Source organism: Zonotrichia leucophrys, chromosome 5 (assembly GCF_028769735.1).
Source record: "Zonotrichia leucophrys gambelii isolate GWCS_2022_RI chromosome 5, RI_Zleu_2.0, whole genome shotgun sequence".
NCBI classification, from domain to species: Eukaryota; Metazoa; Chordata; class Aves; order Passeriformes; family Passerellidae; genus Zonotrichia; species Zonotrichia leucophrys.
Window position 1 is genome coordinate 58361176 of NC_088175.1, and position 15388 is coordinate 58376563.

The following is a 15388-nucleotide window of genomic DNA, read 5'->3' on the forward strand; positions in this document are numbered from 1 at the left end:
GCTTCCAGATGCTGGGACAGTTACACCAGCCCAATGCAACCTTTAACATCATCATCCTCTGCAGAATATCCTCTCTGTATGCAGTGCTGGTAATTTTGGGAATCGCTCTTAAGCTGGGCCAGGTGATCGCTGTTCTCATTCAAATGTTTTGGAAATGAGTTTCATGAAAAGTCTGGATCTGGGTTGCTTGTCTGGTAATTGGGGCACACTTTTTTTTCCCCCACTGGATACAAAGCCCCAGATAAGCCAGCTGTGCAGGTCAGCAGGAATTTGAGTTTCTTCCTTTTTTTTTTTTCTTTTCTTCTTTTCCTCTTCATTTCTTGTTGAATTGGAGGCGCTGGTTAAAAATAGCTATGTAATATGTAAACCCACTGCAGGGAGTGAATGTCCTTCCCTCAGCACTTCCAGGCAAGTCCAAAATTGTTCACCAAGGCTGTGTGTGCCCATGTCTCTCCCACCCAGAAATCCCATTCCTCACTTTGGAGTAACAGCATAACAATCCCTCCTTTGGCTAAAAGCAAAGAATTATTAGTCTCTCCTGGAAGACAAGGCTCTCAGGCATGTGGTGGGATTGTTGGGGTGTCCTGTGCAGGGCCAGGAGTTGGACTTTGATGATCCTTGTGGGTCCTTTCCAATTTGGGATATTCCATGATTGTACCCATCAGGAGGAGCTGGTCCCCAGGGCTGTGTCCTTGGGACAAATCACACAGGAGAAAAACAGGACTGCCCTAGAAATGCAGGGCTTCAGATTAACAAGGTGACCAAGAATCAAAATTCCTTCCCAGCCATTGGTTTTATTTTCCTGGTGTTTGAAGAGCCTTTTTGGTAGAATTTCAGACCCATTCCAGTATTTGTGTCAGTTTGATCACGCTCAGTGCAATCAGCATTTATTTGAATTTGGACAAAGATTGTTGAGAATGGTGGACAGGGGAGATCACATCTACAGGTTGTCATCTTGCTGGCAGGAAAATAAGTTAAAAAACCTCCAATCAGCATCAAATGGATTGCTTAGGAAATAATTTTCGTTCCTAAATGCAATCATCTATATTGGATACAATGTTTATTTGTTAAAAAGAAAATAAAAATGGAGTTGGGGAGCTCTCATGTCTATAAAAAGACTACTTTTCCTGGCATTTATAAATATTAATTTGGAATGCTAGAGAAGAACAATACATAACAATAATGAGAATCACCAAATCCCATCATTTTTGACATCGTCGTATCAACAGCTTAAGGATTAGCAGGTGAACTTTAAACATATTGCTTCCAAATAATAATAATAATAATAACAGTAATGATAATAACATCAGAATGTAAAAACTAAAACCCCCTTACTGCATTATATATTCCTGATGGCTTTCTTCTTCTAATAACGTTTGCAGGATCGCTGCTTTGAACGTTTGGATGACATGCTTAAAAAATTAACCTGGAGAAGGGGGAGGTCTTCTTATCTCCCTCCATTCTTGCAAAGCTTTGCTTAGCCCAGTCTTTGTTTCCCACTAACCCCTGACATTGACAGAGTCAAAGGCCTATCAACTAATACCCTAATTTCAGGAGGATTTTATACACGCGGTCTATCTATGCGCATCTGCAAATGTTTTGTGCACGTGGGGACGTCTGTGCATAAAACGAGGCAGTGTTTGCAAAGATAAAGTTGCACCAGGTGTCAATTTTCACACCTCCCGCTAAATACGCGTGGCAAAAAAAACCCCACGATGCCACAATTTCATTGAAAATCCAAGCTATTGAGATCTAATCGCTGCTTAAGCTGTGGCTTTATTCAAATCTGGATCACCAATAGGGCTCAGGATGTAAATGAAGTGCAAAGAGAAATAAAGCAAAGGAAAGAGGGGGGAAAAAAAAAAGAAATCTATGATAGCCCTTTCCTTCAGCCATTTGATTCCCAAGTCCTTATCAGTCAATTAATGCATACTAAAACTTTAGTGGCAGCCTCAGTTTAACAGACCTAATAGCTCCAGCGAGTCCCCAGCATTAGCCAAACAAAACACACTTTCAGCTGCCTTAATATGAGACTGAAAAAAGGTCAAAATAGACAGGCTTTACAGAATAAATCCTGAAGATCCATTCTAATTTCCACTCAAGGATCTTTTAAGCAGTTCTTGGATGCTCTTTATGGTACTTTGATCCAAGCATAGTTTCATTAAAACTTTGTGGCTTGGTATTTTTAAACCTGATAGCTTCACTAAACTAGTTCTCAAAATGTTAGCTAAGCCGCTATGCATAAAACTACTTTACTGTCATGGTGTCTTCTAATATCACCTAAGTACAGGCTGTTGCAATTTTGAAAATGAACCTTTTCTACATTCACCAGATCCCAGCTTGGGAATTTCTTCTTTCGCACTTGAAGGCTGTCTCACAGCATAAAGGGAAGGTGCTGCCTTACCCCCTTCCTCTCCCCCTCCTTGAAACCTAAAACTAAAATTAGCTGCTGTACCTTATTTGTTCTGGAAGCAAGTTACACAGTACTTCTATCCACTGTGGTTTCCAATTGCAGGATTAACACTGGATGCTAAAAAAAAAAAAAAACCCAACCAAAAAACAACCCAACCACCCGAGAAAAATAACAAAACATTAAATGGTGGTTTAAAATCCAGTTTAATGATGACAGGATAAATTCCCTTAAGACCCAGGAAAACAAATGTTACTTCCCACCTTCATAACGTGGCATGTTAATAAATATGATTTAAGTGCCACAGATAAAAAAACAAACCCAACTGTGTCTCCAGAGATTGTCCTTTGCTCCCCTGAAAATGAGGATGGCTGAAAGGTTAGGTGACAATTTTCTTCCTCATGCCTGGTGTTCAAACAGCCTTGATTTCTCGAGGAGCTTTTGTGGTGAGTTTGCATTACAGTAGTTAAGAGAATTACAGAAAGATGGCTTCAGAAGGGGCTGGGGTGAGTTTTTGAGAGAAAATACAAGCAAAGGATTATTAAAAAAAATTAGTGAAACTGAAGAGACTGGATTTGCACAGGCACTCTGCTATGATATGAGCTGAGGGACAAACTCCCACTAATTTTCATGGGAGCAATGGTCATTGTTGGGAAACAAACAACACAAAACTTGCAAAACAGCCCCAAAAACATCTCTGTCTGGGAGGTTGCTTTCTTGCATGGTGGACATTTAAAACCAAGCTGGACAATTAAGGCCAAAACAGGAGCTCACCTGTCACATATGGAAATACACCTTCTGTCATCTGCAGTCAGCCCTGTCCTGGATGGGTACAAATCTCACTCTGAGATGGGCCTGGTGCTGGTTTTAACCACAAACCAGGGGCTCTCCAGGCTCTGAGCCCAGCATCACCCTCTAACCTCAGCTCTGGCCCCAAGAATTGCTTGATAGGACACATTTTGCTCCAAACACATGAATATGAGTTTTTATATTCCCAATCATTTCATGCTCACTTCTTGGGCCAGGTTCCTATTGACTATGTTATAGGAAAGGCCACCAACCCTTGGCTCTTTAATTCTCTCAGATACTCTCTAAAATAAAATGTAATTACCGATTTTTGTGAGCAGCCTGTGCCCAGTGGGTCGGGATAAGACTGTCCCACCTCTCCTCCTCACCTGGCAGAAAGGTTTTGGTTGTTTTCACTGCTCCACACACCTCAGAGGGGTCAGCAGAGAATCCTGTCAGCTGAAGGGCTGACAAAAGCTCCTGATGTCAGGTATAAAGAATGCCACCTACAGCTTAATGTCTGCACAAACCCCTCCGACTTCGGGCAAACAATGAACGTTTTTGTCTCCTTAATGCCCAGTATGCAATCGAGTGGAAATGCTACTTCCATCCTTAATCTACAAATGAAATTAAAGTTGTTGAAAGACACACGATAAACCGGGATCCTTTGTTTCTTACAGAAGAGGGGGAAAAAATTGAAACCGCTAAATATTTTAGCAGATTTACTAAATTTCCAATTAAATCTGGAATTATGGCAGAGCCTGTATCTCCCCTCTCACTCCACCACACGCATTTTTCTATTTGAATAAAGTAGGTTAGACACAGCGCTCCCTCCACCCGCCCACCCGAGCAGGAATATTAATGAAGCAGATCCGTCTCTCCGGCGTGCTGGGGATGCTCGGGCATCCCTGGACCGAGCCTCTGGGAAGGGCTGGTTTATAGGGGAGCAGCCTCGGCCATCCGGAGGGAGCGGGATATGCAAGGCAAGAGCACCCTCTGCCCGCTGGCAGGAGGGTCTGGCTCGGCTCGCATGCCCCCCATGCCTCCCCCTCCTTCCCTTCGCCGAGGAAAGGTCACGGGAAGCAGCTTACACAAGCCAGATGAGGTGGAGACCAAATCAGGACCAAGATTATGTGGCAGGGACTTAGGGACGGCAGCGGGAGGGCTGCGTGCGGTGCCAGGGCGTGCGGCCTGCCCGGCTCCAGCCCTGCTCCCACTCAGGGAGTGCTGGCCTGGACAGGGAAGGGTCAGGGGCATCCCCTCACTCAGGGGGCTCCAGTGCACGTGGACACATTGCCAGGACTTGGCCAGAAAGGTTTGGGACAGGTGGATGTGCTTTGGTCCCGTTTGGAGTTGGAGGTGTTGGCCTCCTCCTCCTCCAAAATACTGACTTCCACCCTAAAACCTCTATCTTACTGTCTCTGTCTATATATTACTATATCCTAAAACCACAAACTCTAGGTTTTCTACTTTGTGATATTACACACTTCTAATCAACTACACACTTGTGATCTTAGTGTTATTCATCAATTTTGGAAGTCGTTTCTACAGCCTCGGGTCAAATGCCGTGCTCTCTTCAGAATTAGTTTGTCAACATAAAAAGTCTAAAATTCTCAGCATCTAGGACTCCAGCATCAAAGGGTGAGGAACATCCCCTCCTTCAAGGGGTTCCAGTGTACATGGCCAGGACTTGGCCAAAAAGGTTTGAGACACGTGGATGTGCTTATGGCTCCTCCAGTCTGGTCCCATTTGGAACTGGAGGTGTTGGCCTCCTCCTCCAAAATACTGGCTTCTACCCTAAAAACCTCTATCTTGCTATATTACTGTTTATTCTAAAACTCCAAACTCTAAGTTTTCTACTTTGTGATATTACACACTTCTAATCAACTACACACTTGTGATCTTAGTGTTATTCATCAATTTTGGAAGTTGTTTCTACAGCCTCGGGTCAAATGCCGTGCTCTCTTCAGAATTAGTTTGTCAACATAAAAAGTCTAAAATTCTCAGCATCTAGGACTCCAGCATCGAAGGGTGAGGAACATCCCCTCCTTCAAGGGGTTCCAGTGCATGTGGCCACACTGGCCAGGACTTGGCCAAAAAGGTTTGAGACACGTGGATATGCTTATGGCTCCTCCAGTCTGGTCCCATTTGGAACTGGAGGTGTTGGCCTCCTCCTCCAAAATACTGGCTTCTACCCTAAAAACCTCTATCTTGCTATATTACTGTTTATTCTAAAATTCCAAACTCTAAGTTTTCTACTTTGTGATATTACATTCTTCTAATCAACTACACACTTGTGATCCTAGTGTTATTAATCAATTTTGGAAGCCTTTTCTACAGCCTCGGGTCAAATGCCGTGCTCTCTTCAGAATTAGTTTGTCAACATAAAAAGTCTAAAATACTCAGCATCTATGACTCCTGGGTGGGTACAAATATCAGCCTGAAATGGGCCTGATGCTGATTTTAACTTTGTAATTTTTTGATTTTTATTACTCCAGTATAGAAGGATGAGGAGCATCCCCTCCCTCAAGGGGTTCCATGGCACGTGGCCACATTGTCCAGGACTTGGCCAAAGAGGTTTGGGATGCGTGGATGTGCTTATGGCTCTTCCAATCTGATATCTCATTTGGAATTGGAGGTGTTGGCCTTCTCCTCCAAAATACTGGCTTCTGCCTTAAAACCTCTTTCTTGTTATATATATATATATATATATATATATATATATATATTACTATATTCTAAAAGCACAAACTCCAAGTTTTCTACTTTGTGATATTACACACATCTAATCAACTACACACTTGTAATCTTAGTGTTATTAGTCAGTTTGGGAAGAACTTTTCTACAGCCTCAGGTCAAACACAGTGCTCTCCTCGGAGTTAGAGTTTGTCAACATAAAAAGTCTAAAACTCTCAGCATCTAGGACTCCAGCATCGAAGGGTAAGGGGCATCCCTTTCCTCAAGGGATTCCAGTGCATGTGGCCACACTGGCCAGGACTTGGCCAGAAAGGTTTGAGACAGGTGGATGTGCTTATGGCTCTTCCAGTCTGGTCCTGTTTGGAACTGGAGGTGTTGGCCCTCATGGGAGGCACAGGTTAGCTTGGGGAAAGGTGGGAGCTGTCCCCTGCCCCAGGTCACACCACGAGGGACAAGCAGACCCATAGGGAAGCCTGAGCCTGGAGCCTGGAGCAAAATAAGATGATTTTGGCTGTGAGGACAGGGTCACATCCATGCTGGGCCAGTTTTGTGACCAGCAGGTGTGTTCTTCCACCTCCAGCACCAGCCACACTCTGGAAATGAGGGAAAAAGCACAGAGCAGCCTTCCCCCAGCACATCCCTCAGCATGCAGCAACAAGGGGTTTAGGGATGCCTTCATCCAGAATGCTGCATTTGGGACCATCCCCTTTACGTTTTGGCTCTGTGACATTTCTGATGTCTGTGGGGATATCACCTCAGAGACACCCAGACCCTGGGGAGCCCAGGGGGACTGTCCCCATGCAGCCACAGGAACAAACAGGCAGCTGAGTGAGGAATGCATGGGCAAGGATGGACAAAGGCTTGGACAGACCTTCCAGAGTGGCTTTTGGTGTGGCTTATCCTCACACACCTTCTGTCCACATTCTCTGGAAAAGTCCCTTTGCCCAGGATTTTTCTCTTGGGAAATTGAGAAGCCTCAGAGAAAAAGGAAAACAATATTATCTCATTTGCTTCTCCTGTGTTTTCCTCACGTGGAATGTGTTTGGAGATTGTTTACCCACAGGCGTTTGTTTCATTGGATTCTGGTGTGAGTTGTTTTCACTCTTTGGCCAATCAGGGCCAAGCTGTGTCAGGACTCTGGAAAGGGTCACAAATTTTCATTATTATCTTTTTTAGCATTGTGTAAGTATCCTTTCTGTATTCATTAGTACAGTATAGTATAGTATAGTATAGTATAGTATAGCATAGTACAGTATAATATTCTTTAATACAATATAGTATCATAAAATAATAAATTAACCTTCTGAAACCATGGAGTCAGATTCATCATTCCTCCCTGCCACAAAGCTCCCTGCAAATACAATTCCACTAACCACACATAATTTTTTCCATGCATTAGACAAGGCTTTACCTGCCTGGACTCTGTGTCTCTCCAATCCCCCTCACTCCCTGCTCCTGCTGCTCATTGCAGTGCTCAGGGACATCACTCTCCTCTTTCTTCTCTTCCTTAGCACCATCTTGCACAGGAGAGATGGGTTTTCCCTGCCAATAAAACAAAATAAAAGGAGTGGAAGATCCTTTTCTTTTTCTTACATAGCAGCTAAGCCTGTGCAAATTCATCACAAGTCTTTGCTATGGCACAGAGCACTTGAGAACAAGGCCAAATAAATCAGCAATTGCCCTTATTTTCTTCTCTTAAAAACAGCTCGATTGGCCCATTGCAACTTATTCCTGCTGTCTCTATTCATATCTTTTCTTCCAGGCAGCTGCCAACTGATGCTGCACATTTGCTTGGAGTGTAATATACCAATGGGCCTGAGCTCTAAAATGTTGTTTCAGTCATATATCAATATTTAGCTCATACACATCTGTATAAATCCTGTTTTTTTCAAAACCTCGTGCAGGAAGAGAGCTAAATGGGGTTATTTCCTTGTTTGCTGTGTTCAGAAAATTCAAATTCCAGCTGCAGAAGGTTTTGCCACCCTGTGTGGGCTTTCCCACACTGAGATGCCAACACCTGAGCTGCTGACCTGGGCATGGACTGAGAGAAGGGGATCCCCAACATCTCCATCCTCCAGGATTGCTGCCCTGGGATGGGATAGATCCCCTGGCACTGTGCAGCCCTTCCAGGGGAGCCTTCCCTGGGAAAGGCTGGGATGCAAAGGGGGAATTGGAGAGGTCTCTTCATCCCGTGCTGCCCCAGCCTGGAAAACCACTCAGCAGCCAGGTCAGGATATGAGCCATGAGACATCAGTGAAGCTGAGGCAACAGAGGGAACTGCAGGAAATTCCAGGGAACCTGGAGAGATGTGATTTTTTTCCCCCCTACCAAGTATATATTTATCATGATTTTATATTTTCAGAATTTAGGTTTGAAAATTCAGGGGTGATGTGGGTTTTTTTGTTTTTTTGTTTTTTTTTTTTTTTTTTGGTTAGTTAGGGGTTTTTTTGGATTTTTTTGGGGTTTTGGTTTTTTGGTTTTTTTTTTTAAACAAAATGTATGACTTCTCATTTTCAACAGTTTCCATTCTAAAATGGTCATGTAAGGAAGAAGTCTTTCAAACCAAAATGTTCAAATAATGCTCCAAACAGGGCAAATTATTCCACTGCTGTTGAGTGGAGCATCACAAAACATTTCAACAGCAGAAAAAAGTGACCTAGACTAATTTAAACTGGCTTCAAATAATTTCCATAATTCCCAGTGGGAATTCCTGCTTACCAGTGCCTTGTGAGTTGTAGGAATATCCACTACCATCAACCTGCCATGAGCTTGTGGGGAGCAACCACCCTGTTCTTAGCAAAGACACAAAACCCCCCTCAATGCACTCAGACAATCCCCTTGGCTTTTACTCCCTCTAAAGGGAAAAGGAATTACCTGCTGCACATTTCCAACATATTGGGTGAAACCCAGGGCAAGAGCAGCTTTCCCTCCTGCTCAGATCCTGCACATCCAGCTCCAGGAGGTGTTTTTGGTTCAGTCCCACCAGAGCAGCAGCATCCTTTGCTCTCCTGCCTTGTTGGAGCTGGAGGTTTTCACATCTGAACAGCCTTAAGCTTGGGGTGGGAGGAATTTGGGGCCTGAGGGACAACTCAGTGGTTGCACAATGGCTTGGGATTATGAGAGTTGGAATCACAGATCATTCAGGCTGGAAAAGCCCTCTCAGATCAGATCACTGAGTCCAACCATTCCCCAGCACTGCCAAGGCCAGCATCAACCCATGTCCCCAAGTGTCACATCCACACAGCTTTTAAATCCCTATGGGAATGGGGACTCCACCACTTCCAAATGTCACAAATTTGCGGGGTTTTTGTTTTGTTTTGTTAGGTTTTTTTTTTTTGTTTGTTTGTTTTGTTTTGGGTTGGCTGTTTTTTGGGTTTGGTTTTTTTGGGGAATTTTTTTGGGGTTTTTTTGGGGTTTTTTGGGGGGGGTGGTTTGTTTGTTTGTTTGTTTGGAGGGTTTTTGTTGTTTTTTGTTTTCTGTTTTGTTTCTTTTTTTTTTTTTTTTTAGAGATCTACAAATAGATCCTGGATCCTCCTAGCCTGAATGAACTGGGGGACTCAGTGATCTCTGTCCCTAAAATCAGAGACAACAGAAGTCTGGGACAACATGCTCCTGCAGGTCTTGTAGTCACTACCCTGGGTTATGCCATTAAACAGCAACACTGAGTTTGCAAAGCTGTCGATCCCAGAACTTTCATCAGCACTTAATTCACATCTAAAAAAAAAATATAAAAGTCACACCAGCCCTTAAAAGCTTTGGAGCTGCATTTCTCATGGCTGCAATAATACTTACTTACAATATGGACTCTAGCTGCTTTTTATGTAACTGCTGCTCTTAATCAGCTCAGTATTAGCAGCTCTAACCTGCTCTTGCTTGATTTATTTTATTTTATTTCTAAAACAAACATGGCTTTACAATCTCTCTGATTTCCCAGCTTTTATGCCACTCCACTGAGGCGCTTTAAACATCTCATTTATCTCCCATACGTTGGGAAATTACAACCCCCCTCCTCTCCAAAACAAACAAGCAAGCAAAAAAAAACCTCCAGCTAAAATCTACACAGTTGGAAAGTGTTGATTTAAACAAAAACCCCAAAACAAGATATGGAGAGACTAGAACATGAAAACAGACTCTTTTTTTTTCCTTGCACAGATTGAGCTCTGAGGTTGTTTGCATCAAACGTTGACTTGTTCCAGGGCAGCATCTATTTAGGTGTTGTGAATCTGGAAGGAACCAGTGTGAAATACATTTTTCAGTTGTTTGAGAAAGACTCTGCTGTTGTATTTCTCCTCACACACTTTTCCCTCTCTTTCTTCCTTCCCACTTGTGCAAAGGGGACTGGAAGCAGTGGGAATAATTTGAAATATCAGACTTTCCAAAGGAGGATGGGTGGGAAGAACATGTTAAAGTGTTTTTTTTTCTATCTGTATTATTTATGAAAACAATTTTCCCCTAATCAGAGAGGCTGATTTAAGGGTTGTGCTTGTTCCTGGGCTTGTGCTTCTGAATACTGACTGTACTTAGGAATATCTGCCCTCTCTGCACTAGTGAAAGCACTGCTGTGCTCCAATGGTCCATTTTTCTAATTGCATAATTCACTGAATGCAAATAATAGCAAATTTCAAAAAAAATCTGTTGTTTTAGGCTTCTCTTACATGTTCTCCCTACCTATCCCCTGCCTAGTGCCATCACAGGTTTATTCTATAGTGTGTGAAACTAATGGGAAACTTTCTCTTCCCAGTCAGTGTTTTGTTGTATATAAACCAATGATTCACACTTTTCCATAAATAAAAGTGACAATATTCCCCTCCTTATAATTATCTTCAACCTGTTTTGCCTTAGGGATTTTTTTCACTCTGTAGCATTTTTATTTACCCACAGAAACCCACATAAAAACACTGCTGGAACAACACACTACCACAAGACACATCCTCTCCCTGCCAGCAGCCAAAATCTGAATTTTTAACTGAAGACACCACTCAAAGACCAAACCAGCTCCCCACACTTTACCAAACCAACCCCAGAAATTTAACAAAATAAAAAGTGGGCCAAATACTAAAGTCTCTTATGGGGCTGGTGGAGGAGGAAGGGTTATAAATCTAAACCCTCTATTCCAGACCACATCCCCAAGTGGAAATAAGCACCCAAGCATGTTGCTACATATTTTTGCAGGGAATAATTCCGAGCAGCCTTATCAGCGGCGTCTGGCCCATCACTTATCCGTTGTGCCCTCTGCTGGATGCAGCACACAAAGGCAAGGAATATTATTCCCAATTAATTTTTGGCATCATCCCTTGGCATCTGCGTTAGGAATGCAAAGCGTAAAATTTGTAGTAGCAGGTTTAATATTTGATCCAGCCAAAAAAAAAAAAAAAAAAAGGAAAAAAAAAAAGGAAAAAATAAAAATGTTTATTTTGCTACAAGGACTTACCTTTGGTGGTGTTTTCCTCCCTGCTCACCCCCCTCCTCTGGCTTTGCGTTGTGTGGCTGCCACTGAGCCTTGTTTGTGGTCCAAACGGAGAAATCTGCCGCCGAACGCCATCCATGGCAGGAATAATTTCATGCTGTGCAAAATTTGTTTCATTTCACATCCTGTAAGAATAATTACTTAGCATAATGCCACTTAAGCTGTATTTCTAGCTGCAAACATTAAGGAAATGGTAAAAAGCTAGATCCTGGTTGGGAGAGGGGGGAAAAAAAAGGGGTATTTAGGGGTCCCCAGGGTTTCTTCAAACTGGTTGTTTTTAGCACCAGGGACAACTGGAAGAATTAAAAGTGTCGTGAGTGATGTCACTGAATTTAAAAGCACAATGAGCCCCAATATTTTCAATGATATTTGAGGTCACCCATGTGCTGGGGACCTTGATAGGACACTGCCTTCAGGATTTGAGGATAAAACACGTAGCCCATATTGCCCACCTTTCTCATGTTTTCTGTAAATAAGTTTATTTTAAGGTGATTGTTGCCCAAAATGGTTCTAAATAAAACAGCAAGTGAAGAAGCTGAATCCTCTTCATGTCACGACACAATTCAAATTTTTATGTGAATAGGTCTTGGTAGGTTTGGAGGAGAGTCAATTGATGGGTGAGCAGGGTGTATTGATCAAATATCAGCATAAGCTGATACACTGAGCCAAAGAAGGCTCCGACCTCCCTCCTGGGCCCCCACAAGATAGAAAAATCCTCTTTCATATCTAGTCAGAATTATCCATGGTTCATTCTTACCTTCTAGCAAAACCAAGCTGCTGTCTTCAATCAAATGCAAGACTGGCATGGTCTAATTGAATTAGTTCAATTAAGTTTAAAGATCAAAATTATGATTGTGAATTTCTAAAAAAAAATCACGCTTTCTCGATGCCAATACTTACAGCTTGTAACTGAGTAGTAAATTCTGACTTGTTTCCCAAATGCTGGAAATAATCACTTCCAAAGAACTTCTCTTTCTCCAACAATGGCAACCCTCGTGTACACCAAGTATCAGGGCTGACCTTCATCTTCCTCAAGGCCATCCTGTCTGTTCCTCACTCACCAGCAAAGCCCAGTTTTGAATGGGACCATCAAGGATTTACTGGTAAAATTCACTGGAAACAAATGCATTTGCCTTGGGTTTGTTCAGCCCAACAAAAGGCAAAATCTCCAGTTTGTTAGAAGCAGGCTGGGATGGATGGATGGATGGATGGATGGATGGATGGATGGATGGATGGATGGATGGACGGATGCTGTCATTCACAGAACTCTCTCCAACCAGCCCTCCACCAGCACAAATTCCTTCCACTCATCTGAATAAAGTGATTCCATATTGATTCTTTGTTTTCACTCTGTTTCAAAAAAAGTCTCTATTGAAAAGTCAACTTCGAATGTAACAGGAGCTTCAAGAGGCAGCAAGGGAGAAATAATATATTTTGGGAAAAAAATTGGGCAGGCAAATCCTTCAGGCTTGAAGCAGGCAGCACATCCTCCTTGGCCTTCATAAGCAGAGGAGTTCTTCAGATGTCTTTTTCTTTTTTAAGTGGTTTTACTACTTAAATCAAAGGACATGAGAGAAAAAGACCCCCAAAACCACCCAAACCCATGCTCTTCTTACATGTTTTTTCCCCAAATTTCAGCAAGCCTCTGCTCTATGTGTACCAAACGTTCTACAGATCCAGAACAACCAAGAACACTCAAGTGCTCCTTAGAAGGGACAACGTGGTGCCACCAGCACCTCCAGTACTGTGTGGCCCTTGGTGGCCGTGGAGCTGGGCAGTGTCCCACAGCCACCTGGCTGGAGCAATGCTCCAAACCCACCAGGCAGATCCAAACAGCCTTTCCAAGGGTGCTGACAGTGATGTCTTCATTCCCCACGGTGGGATGGGAGAGCTTCAGCTCCCTGTTTGCTCAGGTAGCACCATGCCAGGCTCCCTGTCCTGGAAGTCCCTGGAACAACAGCGTGGGTTTTGCAGGGTACAAGCACTGGTAACCCAGTGGGAGATGTGTGAACACCTTGGTTCATGAGTCCCTCAAATGCAGAGTTTGGGGGACACATCAGTGGGATTTTGTGCTCTAAAACCCCCAACTCAATGTCTTCCAGGTGGAGACTGCCCAGGACATTCTCACTTCTCATGCACAAGATGCTTTCACAACTTTGCAAAAGTTTCTGTCTTTGTTTAAAATGCATAGTGTGGGGAACAGGGGTACAGAGGTCAATAAGTATCTTCAAATTCATGCAGCCCTTACCAAAACCAACATTAAAAACCAATTTACATGAGAACACCCAAGTGCCTCCACACTGAAATATTTCCCAGCTGTAAATCCCATCATTAAACCCAGGGATGACTCTAGGCCAGTCAGAATTGTCTCCTGGCATGTGGGACCCTCAGCACTGCTCTGCTTGACCCTGCAGTGGCTCCAAACTGCCCAGAACAGTGGTGCCCCCCAGAGACCATCTCCCACTGCTTTTGGGACTCCTGTCCCATGAGTAGGTTTGGCTAATGCACACCTGTAGGATGCATGAATTCCAACTGCATTTCAAGGTGAGCCACATCTGCTTCCATCACCCTCTTTTAAAATGCAAAGCTGCCAGCATCCTCATGAAGGATAAGCCCAACAATTTAGCAGTTCTCTCTTTTTTTAATATATTTTTCTAATTTTTTTCCAAACACCACATCAAATCCCAACGGGATTTTTGAGGGTTTTGTTTTAATGGCGAGGCAAAAATTTGCTGATCCTCCCCGTGGCGAAGTTACTTTCAAGTCAGTGAAAGTTCTTGGCCCGCAATGAAAAGTCTTTGCCAATTAGCGCTCAACAACTTCAATTCATCCCTCCTGGTTCAAGATGAGTAGGAACCTAATAAGGCTGTGATAAAAGGGCAAAAGGCACCGAGTACCCAAAGGGGATTAATGGGCTCTTCCATTTATTTGTCTTCCTAACAGCTGAACTGTTGCAAGTATTGACGGTCTTCAAACGCCGGGCGCCGGGGTCTCCAATGGCCAACTCCAGCTCCCGAGGGCTTCCCCCTGGGCGATGCCAAAACCAACAAAGCCCCGGGGATCAGGTAATGAAACTTCAGCTTTCCCCCCCCTCCTCCTTCTTCTTTGAGATTTATTTACTGGCAGCTGACAAGGGGCAAATTCAGCTGGAATTGTGTAGTCAAGGCCCTGTCAAGCCTTCAGAGGCACCCTTATGTCGAATCACCTTCCTGACTGGCATGTCGCTGAAAAGCCCTCGGCGCTGGTCCTTAACAGCTCCCGACAGCACAAAGGACACTCCAGACAGATGCCTACATGGCATCCTGCAGCATTTTAAAAGAGAATTAGTGGTTTTAATTATGGTCGTCGTATGAAAGGAAACCATGCAAGCTCGGCAGGAGACCTTTGATCAAACCCTTTTGCTAGCACAATGCCGCGGAACTGTGACTATTCCTAGCAAGGGGCCTTTTCTCGCTGAATGACTCACCAGTGATCTTTGAATGCAGACAAGTTCCTCACCCTCCCTCTTCATTAGCGAGCATTTCTATACAGCCCCTATATAGTGCTCCCGAGTCTTGGAGCTATACAATGGGGGGGAAAAAAGAATCCCTACAGATTCTGGCCTCTACTTAGGAAGTGCTGAAGGACTCTGAGTGACTTTATTCATTAAAACAGGTTGCTATTAATTAACTGTCATAATAAAATAAAGAACTATTATTTGCATTTCTTAGTGCGCTCCCTTTAGTAATATGTATAAAAGATGCTTGTAACAAAAATGAATTTATAAGGGAGAAAAAACCCTCAGAAGTCTTTTTTCCCCTCTGCCCCCACCCCCTTTTTTTTTTTTTTTTTTTTTTTTCAGGTCTAGGCAGCAGGAGCCTGACTAATTATTAGGACCCGTTTTGCAAGAGAACAAATAGAGGTAAAACACAAATATGAAAGTAATTAGGAAAATGCAAAATCCTGTTTACTTGGCAACCGATTCATGCAACTGAGACTAACGAAGAGCAAATCAGCTTTGCTTGTTTGATAAACTTCAGGGTGCCACC